Source organism: Oncorhynchus keta, chromosome 17 (assembly GCF_023373465.1).
Source record: "Oncorhynchus keta strain PuntledgeMale-10-30-2019 chromosome 17, Oket_V2, whole genome shotgun sequence".
Classification (NCBI taxonomy): Eukaryota; Metazoa; Chordata; class Actinopteri; order Salmoniformes; family Salmonidae; genus Oncorhynchus; species Oncorhynchus keta.
The window spans coordinates 3,227,773-3,242,197 of NC_068437.1; the positions used below are offsets into that span (position 1 = coordinate 3,227,773).

Below are 14,425 nucleotides of genomic sequence, written 5' to 3' on the forward strand. Positions count from 1 at the left end.
TACAGTTGAGGTGTTTTAATAATGCTGAAGATTCACAGGGCAGTGTATGTAGTACAAGGGCTAGGGCACTTTAGGGCGGCAGGTAGCCTAGCAGTTAGGACATTGGGCCAGCAATTGAAAGATTTCTGGTTTAAATATCTGAGCCGACAAGGTGAAACCTCAGTCAATGTGCCCTTGAACAAGGCACTTACCCTAATTTGCTCCAGGGGCGCTGTACATGGATCACCCTGTAGAACAACACATTTCATTGCACCTATCTGGTGTTGCCTACATTATGTGACAATGAAAACATCTTATTTACTTTAAGGCTTACATCAACCCCTAAAGGGTCTATCAGAGTACTGTATGGGTACACACAGCAGTGTTCTAGAATATTGTATCGTTGCCATTCATACTTTTCGAATTCTCAGTGCAGCTCCAGCAAATTCTCCAACTGTCAACATATTCAAATGTATAGAGGCCACGTACTGGAGATTTGTTGGTTAGGAATTGTGGGGAGGTGCGTGTTTGGGCCATTCCCATTGGATGTTGGTCTCAGAGCTGCGTAGCTATGTCACAATCAGTGGTGTGTTCTCATGGATGCCAAGGGAAGCAAGGCTTCCACCAAGAATTGACCAAAAATATTTGATAAAATAACAGCCAATCAACGATGAGCTAAACTGAGTGATCTCAACTGTAAATAGTCCTGGCACACCAAAAAAAAGTGTCATTGAATAAAACTTTATTGTCCATCTAGGATGGCCATTTTTCTTTGGCATCAACTTCATTAAAACAATCACATACACATACATTCTCACATCATACACATTTAAACCAGTCAGTGCATCATGTTGCATACACAACAACAGAGGACATTAATACATTCACTCACAACAACCGCTGTCCCAACTGCACTAGATAGATAAATCCAGATACCAATATAATTTACTTTACTTTTTTAGTAGTCCAACAGCATAAGGAACAAATTAATGTTTGAACACATTCTTCTTGGCCATGGGCGTTCTGAAGCACCGGTCCGAAGAAAGCCTCTCGAACTGAGGGTGTAGAGGGTGGGAGGGTTCGCCAACGACAGCCAGTGCCTTCTTTTTGTTTGCCTTGTGGAACAGAAGTCATAGGAAGCCAGTTTGGATTTAACTTCACACCACATCAAAAACAGATCGGCATTTACAGAAAAATTTAGAATTTTTGCATCTTGTTGTGCTTCGGTGGCTAGCTAGCTAGCTAAAATCATCACATTCCTAAATTAGCCATGGATGGAGATAGGGATTTGGACTTGTGGTTTTACTTAATCCTCCATACTGGCCAACGATTACAACGACTATTCTGATCCAACCATAAATTCATACATTGTGCCCCTGGCCTGAGAGGATGGAAGTTCAATATGCAGCTACTGTAGATGTAGTAGGCTAATGTTAACTAGCTGGACTGGCACATTGTTGCCTATGAAAATAAGTTAAGCTAGCGAGCAAGTATTTTAGCCAGGTAGCCTAGGACAACAAAAACTAAAAGCATGTACTGTATGACAGAGTCATAGACCGTTTTGGCAACATGAAAGTCATTGGCGTTTCTCTACAAGTAGGGTGCGTCAAAATGTTTTTTTTTCTACTTGCACACACACACAAATCACAACCATGGACAAGCCACATCAGATTTCGCTTATGTTGATTGGACAACATTTTTTTCCTGTATCTTTTAGTTGTCACTGTATTACACTAAGCAATATGTGATTTGATTATTTAGAAATTTTAATTTGAAATGGTGCTGGAATAGTGGAGGCAGCTCCTGTTTTCTTTGCGACTTGTGGTAACTCTCCGGTTTTCTAAATCAATAGTTGTTTAGTAGTCCGAAAATGTTGGAAACATTAACTTGCTTAACCATGCTGTAGGTCATGTAACTGTTTCTTACAGGCAAAATGCTTTGTGGACTTCACTGGACAGATGTTGCTCTCCGGTTTTGTGATGAGACAAAGGTGTGGTTGAATTTATTCTGCCACTGTGTCTTCTTAGGCCTATCACGGTGGCAATGGGATGGTGGACTATTCTGTCTCCGTGTCTACGGACTATGATTTACGCTTAATCCTTTTCCTAACCTAAGTCTCATAACCTGCCACTGTAATTAACCTAACCTGCTGTATAAATGATCCTAACCTGGTACGAAAAAGTCCCTTCTGATTGTAGCTGTACTCCCACTCACCGGGTGAGTTGGGTTGCCTAGCAACTGGAGTAAACAAACAGGCAGTACTCATGCCTTTGCCACATGCACAACCAGACTTGAAGTTATCTAGCCAAGTTGATTTCAACATGTTTGTTCTTGTTTTTTTGACCTTTTTAAATCAAATCAAATCAAATCAAATTTATTTATATAGCCCTTCGTACATCAGCTGATATCTCAAAGTGCTGTACAGAAACCCAGCCTAAAACCCCAAACAGCAAACAATGCAGGTGTAAAAGCACGGTGGCTAGGAAAAACTCCCTAGAAAGGCCAAAACCTAGGAAGAAACCTAGAGAGGAACCGGGCTATGTGGGGTGGCCAGTCCTCTTCTGGCTGTGCCGGGTAGAGATTATAACAGAACATGACCAAGATGTTCAAATGTTCATAAATGACCAGCATGGTCGAATAATAATAAGGCAGAACAGTTGAAACTGGAGCAGCAGCAGTCAGGTGGAATGGGGACAGCAAGGAGCCATCATGTCAGGTAGTCCTGGGGCACTGTCCTAGGGCTCAGGTCCTCCGAGAGAGAGAGAAAGAAAGAGAGAATTAGAGAGAGCATATGTGGGGTGGCCAGTCCTCTTTTGGCTGTGCCGGGTGGAGATTATAACAGAACGTGGCCAAGATGTTCAAATGTTCATAAATGACCCAGCATGGTTGAATAATAGTAAGGCAGAACAGTTGAAACTGGAGCAGGAGCATGGCCAGGTGGACTGGGGACAGCAAGGAGTCCTCCTGTCAGGTAGTCCTGGGACATGGTCCTAGGGCCCAGGCCAGTTGAAACTGGAGCAGCAGCATGGCCAGGTGGACTGGGGACAGCAAGGAGTCATCATGTCAGGTAGTCCTGGGGCATGGTCCTAGGGCTCAGGTCCTCCGAGAGAGAGAAAGAAAGAGAGAAGGAGAGAATTAGAGAACGCACACTTAGATTCACACAGGACACCGAATAGGACAGGAGAAGTACTCCAGATATAACAAACTGACCCTAGCCCCCCGACACATAAACTAAATAAATCAGGGAGTCATACTGAGACCAAGGTCTCTTTTACAGATGAGCCCTGATTTACTTAAATTACAGAAAATACACACATCAATGTAAATACAAAATACAAGCAGAGAGAAAAACACGGTCATAAAAAACAAACATTCATCAGTCAGGTCCTCGATCAGCTTTCTGAATCGCCCTAGAGGCACCGGAACATGACATTTAAGAACACGTTCAAGATTGTTCCACAAATAAGGTGCAAGAAAACTAAAAGCTGATTTACCTCACTCAGTAGAGAACAAAGGAATTTCCAGAGTTCACCATCCCTGGGACCGGGTGTGGTAACTCATGTCTAAAGTTAAGTAAAGATATTAGGTACAGTGGGACTTTTTGTAAAATGGCTTCATAAATTAAAACATAGCAATGTATCAACCTATGTGACATCAATGAGGGCCAACCAACTTTCTGGTAGAGAATGCAGTGATGAGTACTACAATTGGCGCCAGTAATATAGTGCAGTACACCATGATGAACTGCATCTAACGGCTTTAATGAAGTTGCAGCTGTGATCATGTCACCAAAGTCTAGGACTGATAGGAACGTCAACTAAATAAATCTGCTTTCTACTATTTGGCAAGAGGCAGGACCTATTTCTATAAAAGAAGCCCATTTTTATTCTCAGCTTCTTAATTAATTCCTCAATATGGTTTTAAAAGACAGCTTTTCATCTATCGAGATGCCCAGATATTTGTAAGCAGGGACATGATCAATACGGACACCATCAGAGAGCTGCAGCAGAAATGGATCAACCATATGAGCCCCAGTGGATTTTTTTTCTTCACATCAATCTTAAGCAAGGCATCTAGCACATCACGGATAGTAAATTGTTGAAATGAAAACAGAGATTCACTAGACGTTGACAGTTTAACCGTAATTTATAACATTGATGATTCACTTTCTAGCACTTCAATATCCACACTCGCCCAATAATTACTTTTGGGAGCTACTTTCAGCAGACAGTGTGGCAATTCAGGTTGGGTTTTAGTATATGTGTACATCTTTACAAACCGGAGAACGTGCCGAGTTAAGCGTCTATTGTAGTCCAAAACGTGTAATATGTACTCAGCGGTGTTCTAGAATATTGGACCTTTGGCCAAATGACAACATTCAAATGAATAGAGGGCACGTACCGGGAGCCGTGTTGGTTGGGAATTTAATCGAACACCGTTTGGGTCTTTGCGTATGGAACGCCGTTTGGGTTTTTGCGTATGGAGCGCCATTTGGGTCTTTGCTTGTCCAAAAAGATACACATCAAATAACAGAATTTGACGGTCAAATAACACCATTTTAATTACAGAATGTTGTGTGTGCTGAATTTGCAAACACAAGCCAAGCGCCACCAGGTAGCCTAGTGGTTAGAGCTTTGGGCAAGTAACTGAAAGGTTGCTATATCAAATCCCCGAGCTGACAATGTAAAAATGTGTTGTTCTGCCCCTGAGCAAGACACTTAACCCACTGTTCCCTGGGTGCTGAAGATGTGGATGTTGATTAAGGCAACCACGCACCTCTCCGATTCAGAGGTTGGGTTAAATGCAAAATATATATTTCAGTTGAAGGCACTCAGTTGTACATCTGACTAGGTATCCCCCTTTCATGTTATTGTCAAAGCTGTACAGAACTGCATTGGTAATAAGGCATTATTGTTTGACCGAATGGGAACACGTCTGTGCGAGCATTTGAAATTAGACCAAGATCAAAAATGTTTGCAAATATCTTTGATACAGATGTTATTACCAACTTCTGTGGTAGCTAGCTAGCTTTAGCGTGGTACCTAGCTAGCACCAATGCAACCAGCCTGAAAAAAATGACCAGTAGAAACTGCAGTCATTTTCAATATTCTTAGCAATGGTTTAGGAATCCTTGTGAGTAAGTATTAGCTAGGTAGCAACTTGTTGTTCTCTGTAATATTCATGTGTAAACATACTGAATTGTAATTGGATGCATTTTACCGCCATATCATACTGTGCTATGATTGGTTAAGACCACCCAAATGGTTAGGTCATGGGTAGTTTGATCCTGGTTGGCGATACATGAACATGTCAGTTATAGCTAGCTAATAAAGAGCTACGTTAAGAAATATCCTGTAGTACTGCATTGTATTATTTTGTACAAAGTGTGCAAAACAAGATTGTTTTGAAATATTAAAATAACAAGCTAGCCAGCTACTTAACCCTGTTGCCCAAAACTATTGCTATAAACTTCCTTACCAGTATTGCTTGACCAGACAGGTTATGTGTTGTCAAAATAAAAGTCCCTCTTTGAAAGTAATGCAGAAGGTTACATACATACATATTTAGACTAGACAATCTCAAACAAGGTTGGAGTGTTGGAATGTGGAGCAATGAAACGGAGTACGAGTCTAGTCCCACAGAACACAACTGGGAAGAGTTTATGCAAATATTAGTGTCACAGTAGCTCTTATTGAGGGACTTTGGCTGTGGGAAATCACCTCCCCAGTCAGCCTATTGTGCATATTGACATTTATATTTCACTGTACAGCCTTACCTAACGATTGGGGATCAATGAAATGGGGTATCATTCTACTCAGTATCCAAGAGCTTTTTTAGCAAAGTCCTTCTCAGAGTTAGCAGGCTCCAAAACATCCAGGTTGTATTGTTTTCCTGCTGCAATAGTGTTCAATACACATAGTAGGTTGACTGGTACAATAAATGTGGCTCAATTCACAGTGTTTTCAGATAGTGATGCACCGATACCAATATCCAATATTTTCCTTGCAAATTGAACATTTTTGCCGCCTTTTAAGCATGCCAGTACAGTTAAATAGTTAACACACACACGGACGCAGCGGTCTAAGGCACTGCATCTCCTAGCACGAGGCATCACTACAGTCCCTGGTTCGAATCCAGGCTGTATCACATCCATCCGTGATTGGGAGTCCCATAGGGCGGCACACAATTGTCCCAGCGTCCTCAGGGTTTGGCAGGTGTAGGCCGTCATTGTAAATAACAATTTGTTCTTAACTGACTTGCCCAGATAAATAAAAGGTTACACACCACACTGACCAAAAAGTTATTTTATTGGCATTTACGTTTGTTGCCTCTCTTCCTCGGTGCGCACTGTCACTGTGTCCATTTCCATCTTGTCCAGCTGTGTATGTAATGTTTCACGTAAAACCTATTTCTTGTCTGCATTGAAGTAGCGGTGCGACACAGTAAAGAGAGAATGCCTGTTGAGCAGGCGTTTCAATGCCATGACAGAGGGTATCACGTCTGCTGCAGGCGCAGTTGATGAGCTTATTTCTCGAGTCAGTTGTTCCAATGGAGCTAGAAAGTGTGTTCATGTTTCCAAGTTTCAAACATGTTCTCAGATGCCATTGAAATTGCAGCAGCAATATGACAACCAGCACATTCATGAGCAGGAAATACGACTTTCCTCAGTGCGAAATCCTCGACGACCCACTGTGCTGTCAGACTCATCATGCTCATGGGGCTGATATCACTGGTCCAAATGTCAGTCGTGAAGCTAATAGCAGTGGCGCTATTACTGTGTAACTCCGGTAGGGCAACATCTGAAAAATAGCACACTTGGTAGTGTGTATAAGTGCTCGACCAGTCGGCAAAAGCCAACGTCACCCACCACAGAGAATGGTTGATTGTCAAGGGCAATGAATTCCATTATCTTGGCGATAATAATATATATAATAATATCCATAATAATGGATTCCGCCTTTGAGTTGTCTTGCTGAAATGGTCTTACTCATTCAAATGACTGCTTGACTTGTTGACTGCTCGATCCACACAGCAGACATTGTGGGCTAGGTTAGGAATGTTGCACGTGTAGCGCAACATTTTACGTGGCGTCATTACGTCATGTACCTACGTTATATAGCTATGTACGTAAGCTTTGACATCAGTTTTGCACATCAGCGTTAAACTAGACATCAGACCGATGTCGATGTTGGCATTTTTAGCTAATATCGTCCGATTCCAATATCTTCACTGATAATTCGTGCATCCCTAGTTTCAGAGTCCCGCAATAAAAGCTATGACGCTAATGTTCTCTGAATTTATTATTATATATATTTTTTTAAATCATCTTTATTTAACCTGGTAGGCCAGTTGAAAACAAGTTCTCATTTACAACTGCGACCTGGCCAAGATAAAGCAAAGCAGTGCAACAAACAACACAGAGTTACACATGGGATAACCAAATTTACAGTCAATAACACAATAGAAAAATCTATGTACAGTGTGTGCAAATCTAGTAAGATTAGGGAGGTAAAGGCAATAAATAGGCCATAGTGGTGAAATAAATACAATTTACCAATTAAACACTGGAGTGATAGATGTGCAGAAGATGAATGTGCAAGTAGAGATACTGGGGTGCAAAGGAGCAAAACATTAATAACAATATGGGATGAGGTAGTTGGGTGAGCTATTTACAGATGGGCTGTGTACAAGTGCAATGATCGATAAGCTGCTCTGATGCTTACAGTTAGTGAGGGAGATATAAGACTCCAGCTTCAGTGATTTTTGCAATTTGTTCCAGTCATTGGCAGCAGAGAACTGGAAGGAAAGGCAGCCAAAGGAAGTGTTGGCTTTGGGGATGACCAGTGAAATATACCTGCTGGAGCACGTGCTATGGGTGGGTGCTGCTATGGTGAACAGTGAGCTGAGATAAGGTGGGGCTTTACCTAGCAAAGACTTATAGATGACCTGGAGCCAGTGGATTTGACGACGAATAGGAAGTGAGGGCCAGCCAACGAGAGCATACAGGTCGTAGTGGTGGGTAGTATTTGGGGCTTTGGTGATAAAATGGATGGCACTGTGATAGACTATATCCAATTTGCTGAGCAGAGTGTTGGAGGCTATTTTGTAAATGACATCGCCGAAGTCAAAGATCGGTAAGATAGTCAGCTTTACGAGGGTATGTCTGGCAGCATGAGTGAAGGATGCTTTGTTGTGAAATAGGAAGCCAATTCTAGATTTAATTTTGGATTGGAGATGCTTAATGTGAGTCTGGAAGGACAGTTTACAGTCTAACCAGACACCTAGGTATTTGTAGTTGTCCACAAGTCAGAACCGACCAGAGTAGTGATGCTGGACGGGTGGGTGTGTGCGGGCAGCGCTCGGTTGAAGAGCATGCATTTAGTTTTACTTGCATTTAAGAGCAGTTGGAGGCCACGGAAGGAGTGTTGTATGGCATTGAAGTTTATCTGGAGGTTTGTTACCACTATGTCCAAAGAAGGGCCAGAAGTATACAGAATGGTGTCATCCTGCATAGAGGTGGATCAGAGAATCACCAGCAGCAAGACCGACATCATTGATGTATACAGAGAAAAGTCGGCCCGAGAATTGAACCCTGTGGCACCCCCATAGAGACTGCCAGAGTTCTGGACAACAGGCCCTCCGATTTGACACACTGAACTCTATCTGAGTAGTAGTTGGTGAACCAGGCGAGGCAGTCATTTGAGAATCCAAGGATGTTGAGTCTGCCAATAAGAATGCGGTGATTGACAGAGTCTAAATCCTTGGCCAGGTCGATGAAGACGGCTGCACAGTATTGTGTCTTATCGATGGCGGTTATGATATCATTTAGGACCTTGAGCGTGGCTGAAGTGCACCCGTGACCAGCTCGGAAAAATGTTTGCATAGCGGAGAAGGTGCGGTGGGATTCGAAATGGTCGGTGATCTGTTTGTTAACTTGGCGTTCGAAGACCTTAGAAATCTCAGGCAATACTAAAGAGAGGTTGAACAAGCTAGTAATAGGGGTTGCAACAATTGCGGCGGATCATTTTAGAAAGAGAGGGTCCAGATTGTCTAGCCCTGCTGATTTGTAGGGGTTCAGATTTAGTAGGTCTTTCAGAACATCAGCTATCTGGATTTGGGTGAAAGAGAAATGGGGGAGGCTTGGGCAAGTTGCTATGGGGGGTGCAGAGCTGTTGACCGGGGTAGGGGTAGCCAAGTGGAAAACATGGCCAGCTGTAGAAAAATGTGCGATTATCGTAGATTTATCGGTGATGACAGTGTTTCCTAGCCACAGTGCAGTGGGCAGCTGGGAGAAGTGCTCTTATTCTCCATGGACTTTACAGTGTCCCAGAACTTTTTGGAGTTTGTGCCACAGGGTGCAAATTTCTGTTTGAAAAAGCTAGCCATTGCTTTCTTAACTGCCTGTGTATATTGGTTCCTGACTTCCCTGAAAAGTTGCATATCACGGTGGCTATTCGATGCTAATGCAGTACGCCACAGGATGTTTTTGTGCTGGTCAAGGGCAGTCAAGTCTGGAGTGAACCAAGGGCTATATCTGTTCTCAGTTCTACATTTTTTGAATGGGGCATGCTTATTTAAGATGGTGATCAAAGCACTTTTAAAGAATAACCAGGCATCCTCTACTGAGAGAATGAGGTCAATATCCTTCCAGGATACCCGGGCCAGGTCAATTAGAAAGGCCTGCTCGCTGAAATGTTTTAGGGGAGCGTTTGACTGTGATGAGGGGTGGTCATTTGACCGCAGACCCATTACGGACGCAGGCAATGAGGCAGTGATCACTGAGATCCTGGTATTTAGAGGGCAGGTTGGTCAGGATGATATCTATGAGGGTGCCCGTGTTTTCAAATTTAGGGCTGTGCCTGGTAGGTTCCTTGATCATTTGTGTGAGATTGAAAGCATGTAGCTTAGATTGCAGGACAGCCGGGGCGTTAAGCATATCCCAGTTTAGGTCACCTAACAGTACAAATTCTGAAGATAAATGGGGGGCAATTAATTCACATATGGTGTCCAGGGCACAGCTGGGGGGTGAGGGGGGTCTATAACACGCGGCAATGGTAAGAGACAGGATTTTTAGAAGTTGAAGCTCGAATTGTTTGGGCACAGACCTGGATAGCATGACTGAACTCTGCAGGCCATCTCTGCAGTAGATTGCAACTCCGCCCCCTTTGGCAGTTCTACCTTGGTTGAAAATGTTGTAGTTTCGGATGGAAATTGCAAAATTTTTGGTGGCCTTCCTAAGCCAGGATTCAGACATGCTAGGACATCAGGGTTGGTGGAGTGTGCCAAAGCAGTGAATAAAACAAACTTAGGGAGGAGGCTTCTGATGTTAACATGCATGAAACCAAGGCTTTTACGATTACAGAAGTCAACAAATGATAGCACCTTGGGAATAGGAGTGGAACTGGGGGCTACAGAGCCTGGGTTAACCTCAACATCACCAGTGGAACAGAGGAGGAGTAGGATAAGGGTATAGCTAAGGGCTATAAGAACTGGTCTAGTGCGTTGGGGACTGAGAATTAAAGGAGCAGATTTTTGGGCACGGTAGAATAGATTCAGGGCATAATGTAAAGACAATGGTATGGTAGGATGTGAGTACAGTGGAGGTAAACCTAAGCGTTGAGTTATGATGAGAGAGGTTTCGTCTTTGGAGGCACCAGTTAAGCCAGGCGAGGTCTCCGCATGTGTGTGTGGTGGGACAAAAGAGCTATCTAAGGCATTTTGAGCGGGACTGAGGGCTCTACAGTGAAATAAAACAATAAGAATTAGCCAAGACAGCAGTAGACAAGGCATATTGACATTAGAGAGAAGCATAAAGCAATCACAGGTGTTGATCAGGAGAGCTAAGACAACAATGGGTAAATGGCGATGAATGGGCAGAGCGGGTCAGTTAGGTACATACAGGACCTGAGTTCTAGGCTGGGTCCGACATGTAAACAAAATGAGGTACCCTGTTATTGAAACAGTCCAGGGGGCATCAGCTGTGTAGCCGAGTGATCATAGGGTCAAAAGAGCAGCAATAGGTGAGTCAGGGTGCCGTTCAGTAGTCACTACTACGCTAGGCGAGCAGGGGACACAGCATTCAGAATAGCTAGCGGGCCGGGGTTAGTAGATGGTTCTTCGGCGACATCGTAACCTGTTGAGACCACGTCGGGCGATCATGTCGGTAGTCCAGTCATGATGGATCGGCGGGGCTCCGTGTCGGGAAAGGGTCCAGGCCAATTGGCAAAGGAGGTATTGTAGCCCTAGAATTAGCTGGTATATGGGCCTAGCTCAACGCTAGCTCAAGGCTAGCTGGTGCTTGCTTCGGGACAGAGGTGTTAGCTAACAGTAGCCACTTGTTTGCAGTTAGCTAGCTGCGATGATCCGGTGTAATGATCCAGAGTTGCAGGAATCCGGTGATATGGTAGAGAGAAGCAATCCGATATGCTCTGGGTTGATATCGCGCTGTGCAGACTGTCAGGTGTTGTCCGATCTAAGGCTGGTTGGTGATCGAGAAAGAGGTGAAGACCGCTAGCCGTGGCTAACAAAGACTAGTAGCTAGTTCGCTGACTAGCTCCTGATGGAAGTTCCAGTTGTAATGAAATAATGGAATAAAAGTAGCAGATCAGTACCACATTGGGTGAGCTGGGTTGCAGGAAAGTATATTTAGTTCGTACATAGAAAGTGAGATTATGATATATATGAAATAGACCGTCTATTTACACAGGATAAGACACGGGATAAGACAAATACACAAGTCCTACTGCTACACCATCTTGGATCCAAATGACCCCATGTCATTGATCCACAATTCATAGGTAAGGCTGTACAGTGAGATAACTATGCACCCAATGCAATTCTACACAACCAACAGTGTCAGGGAGTAAAGCCACATTCCTTAGCTGTGCCACATTATGTAACACAGCACACTCCCTCACAATGTCCCAGACCTTTTCAGGCTTGTATAAAAAGGTTTCCACCTGAGGAATCGAGGCAGCACCATCTGCCCTTCAGAAGCCCGCTCCACAACAGCGCGTACCTTGGCAATGGCGCACGTTCCTCTCCTCTGCGCTCTGTGGGTTGGCGAAAAGGGTGAGCAGCCACCACTTGAGGGGATATCCACTGTCGCCTGCAAGGTTAGTGAATGGGTTAGGCACTGCAGTAGAGAAAAATTGCAATTGATTTAGAATTTCTACATTAATCATCTGTACCTAGAAGCCAGCCAACACGCACAGCTCCGGCCTCAAGTCTGCGCCCAACACTGGTGTTGCTCCATATGACTGAGCCACTATATTAGTCAGTACCATGTCCAGATCACATATGATTTGGACATTAGTGGAATGGTAATGTTTTCGATTATTGAAAGCAAATTCATTCTCACTCTGTGCCTGTATAGCAACATGAGTGCAGTCAATAGCACCAATTACATTTGGGAAACCAGACATTGCTGCAAATTGCACTTTTTTATTTGCTTGTTCACCCACCGTGTAAGGAAACTTTATGTAGAGGTACATCAATGCCTGTTACGTTCCCCAGTTTCTGTGTTGTGGGTTTTTAGGTAAATGTATGTGTGTATTTCAGAAAATGGCTTCCTGAATCCCCCAAGCAGCTGATTGGTCGGCCCCATTGCAGTTTGGAGCTCTGATCCCGCCCTCTCGTTAGGGGATACAGCTGTCGGCAAGTACAAACTCCTTCTGCAGCTGGATAAAAGCCAGTGTTCCTTTGTTAGGAGAGAGAGTTTCTTTGATGTCCTGTGTTGGCTGTTGCTCAGAGACAGTTTGTAAAGTATTTTGTAGCCGGTCATGCTGAGGTATGTGTATGCCAGAAGGACTGTGTTTGTGATTATAGAACTTCTTCACTTAAAGTTTGTATTATTCTGTTTAATTTGTAACCAGGGAGGAAGGGGAAGGCACCTTGGGAGTGCTTAGGCAAGAGGCCTGTGGGCACACATATACCCGTAGTATGTACTCTGTCCATGCACACTAGGTAAGACCCCCCCCCTCCCTCTGTATTTTTGTTAGCGTGCCAGGTGGTGTTAATGTAGGCAAGTAGTGGGTAGGCAGGTAAGGTAGGAGGGGGAACTCTAACTTTTACTTTGGTTCCGTCCAGCCCCTTTTCCCCAAATGACCATGTGAATGAAATAAATTCCCTGTAAATGGTAATATTCTCTGCCTCTTGTCATCTTTACCCACACCTACTGTACAGTCGCATACCTCTTTCACTCCACAGGGAGTTGAGTGTAGCAGGGTGTTGCATTCCCTCCCAAAAGGTTTATGTAACAGTGCCTGTTGACAGAGATCCGAGGGTTGTCACGATTTGAAGTGGGACAGGCAGGGATTGATTTCTGAGGTTGTTTCTCTGTAAAGCTGGTCACACTACAGCACAGAGATCCAAGAGAACAGCTCTTGGTAATTGGAACCGGCTCATAAGCAGCACATCATCTGCCAGTAAATCTTGCTTGTCTCTGAAAATTCTCTCTCTCCGAATTCTTCCATTCGCCAAAGCAGCCATTGTGCTCATAACACCTTTTTATACCCACCCGTTTGATTGTCAAAGCTACCCAGTTGCGTAACACCTTCAGGTGTGGTAATTAACCTGATTGTAACTGACCATGACAGGGTCATTATCACACTGACATTCTGCGCAAAGAACATGTGATAGCATATGAAATGTAAATGTAATTTGTCCTACTGTTCACCTTATTAAATTTCATAACATGCATTTTTACATTTACATTTAAGTCATTTAGCAGACGCTCTTATCCAGAGCGACTTACAAATTGGTGCATTCACCTTATGACATCCAGTGGAACAGCCACTTTACAATAGTGCATCTAAATCTTTTAGGGGGGGGGGGGGTGAGAAGGATTACTTATCCTATCCTAGGTATTCCTTAAAGAGGTGGGGTTTCAGGTGTCTCCGGAAGGTGCTGATTGACTCCGCTGTCCTGGCGTCGTGAGGGAGTTTGTTCCACCATTGGGGGCCAGAGCAGCGAACAGTTTTGACTGGGCTGAGCGGGAACTGTACTTCCTCAGTGGTAGGGAGGCGAGCAGGCCAGAGGTGGATGAACGCAGTGCCCTTGTTTGGGTGTAGGGCCTGATCAGAGCCTGGAGGTACTGAGGTGCCGTTCCCCTCACAGCTCCGTAGGCAAGCACCATGGTCTTGTAGCGGATGCGAGCTTCAACTGGAAGCCAGTGGAGAGAGCGGAGGAGCGGAGTGACGTGAGAGAACTTGGGAAGGTTGAACACCAGACGGGCTGCGGCGTTCTGGATGAGTTGTAGGGGTTTAATGGCACAGGCAGGGAGCCCAGCCAACAGCGAGTTGCAGTAATCCAGACGGGAGATGACAAGTGCCTGGATTAGGACCTGCGCCGCTTCCTGTGTGAGGCAGGGTCGTACTCTGCGGATGTTGTAGAGCATGTACCTACAGGAACGGGCCACCGCCTTGATGTTAGTTGAGAACGACAG

General features: G+C 44.2%; 1 long non-coding RNA gene across 1 annotated transcript; it reads right to left on the reverse strand.

The window, feature by feature from the left end:
- Positions 1 to 712: 712 nt before the first annotated feature.
- On the reverse strand, positions 713 to 12,635 carry LOC118396089 (uncharacterized). The gene is made up of 4 exons (XR_004828117.2): positions 12,444 to 12,635; positions 11,999 to 12,088; positions 3,474 to 3,542; positions 713 to 3,079 (listed from the first exon to the last, which is right to left on the reverse strand). It is a non-coding gene; the product is annotated as an uncharacterized LOC118396089 (long non-coding RNA).
- Positions 12,636 to 14,425: the final 1,790 nt, after the last annotated feature.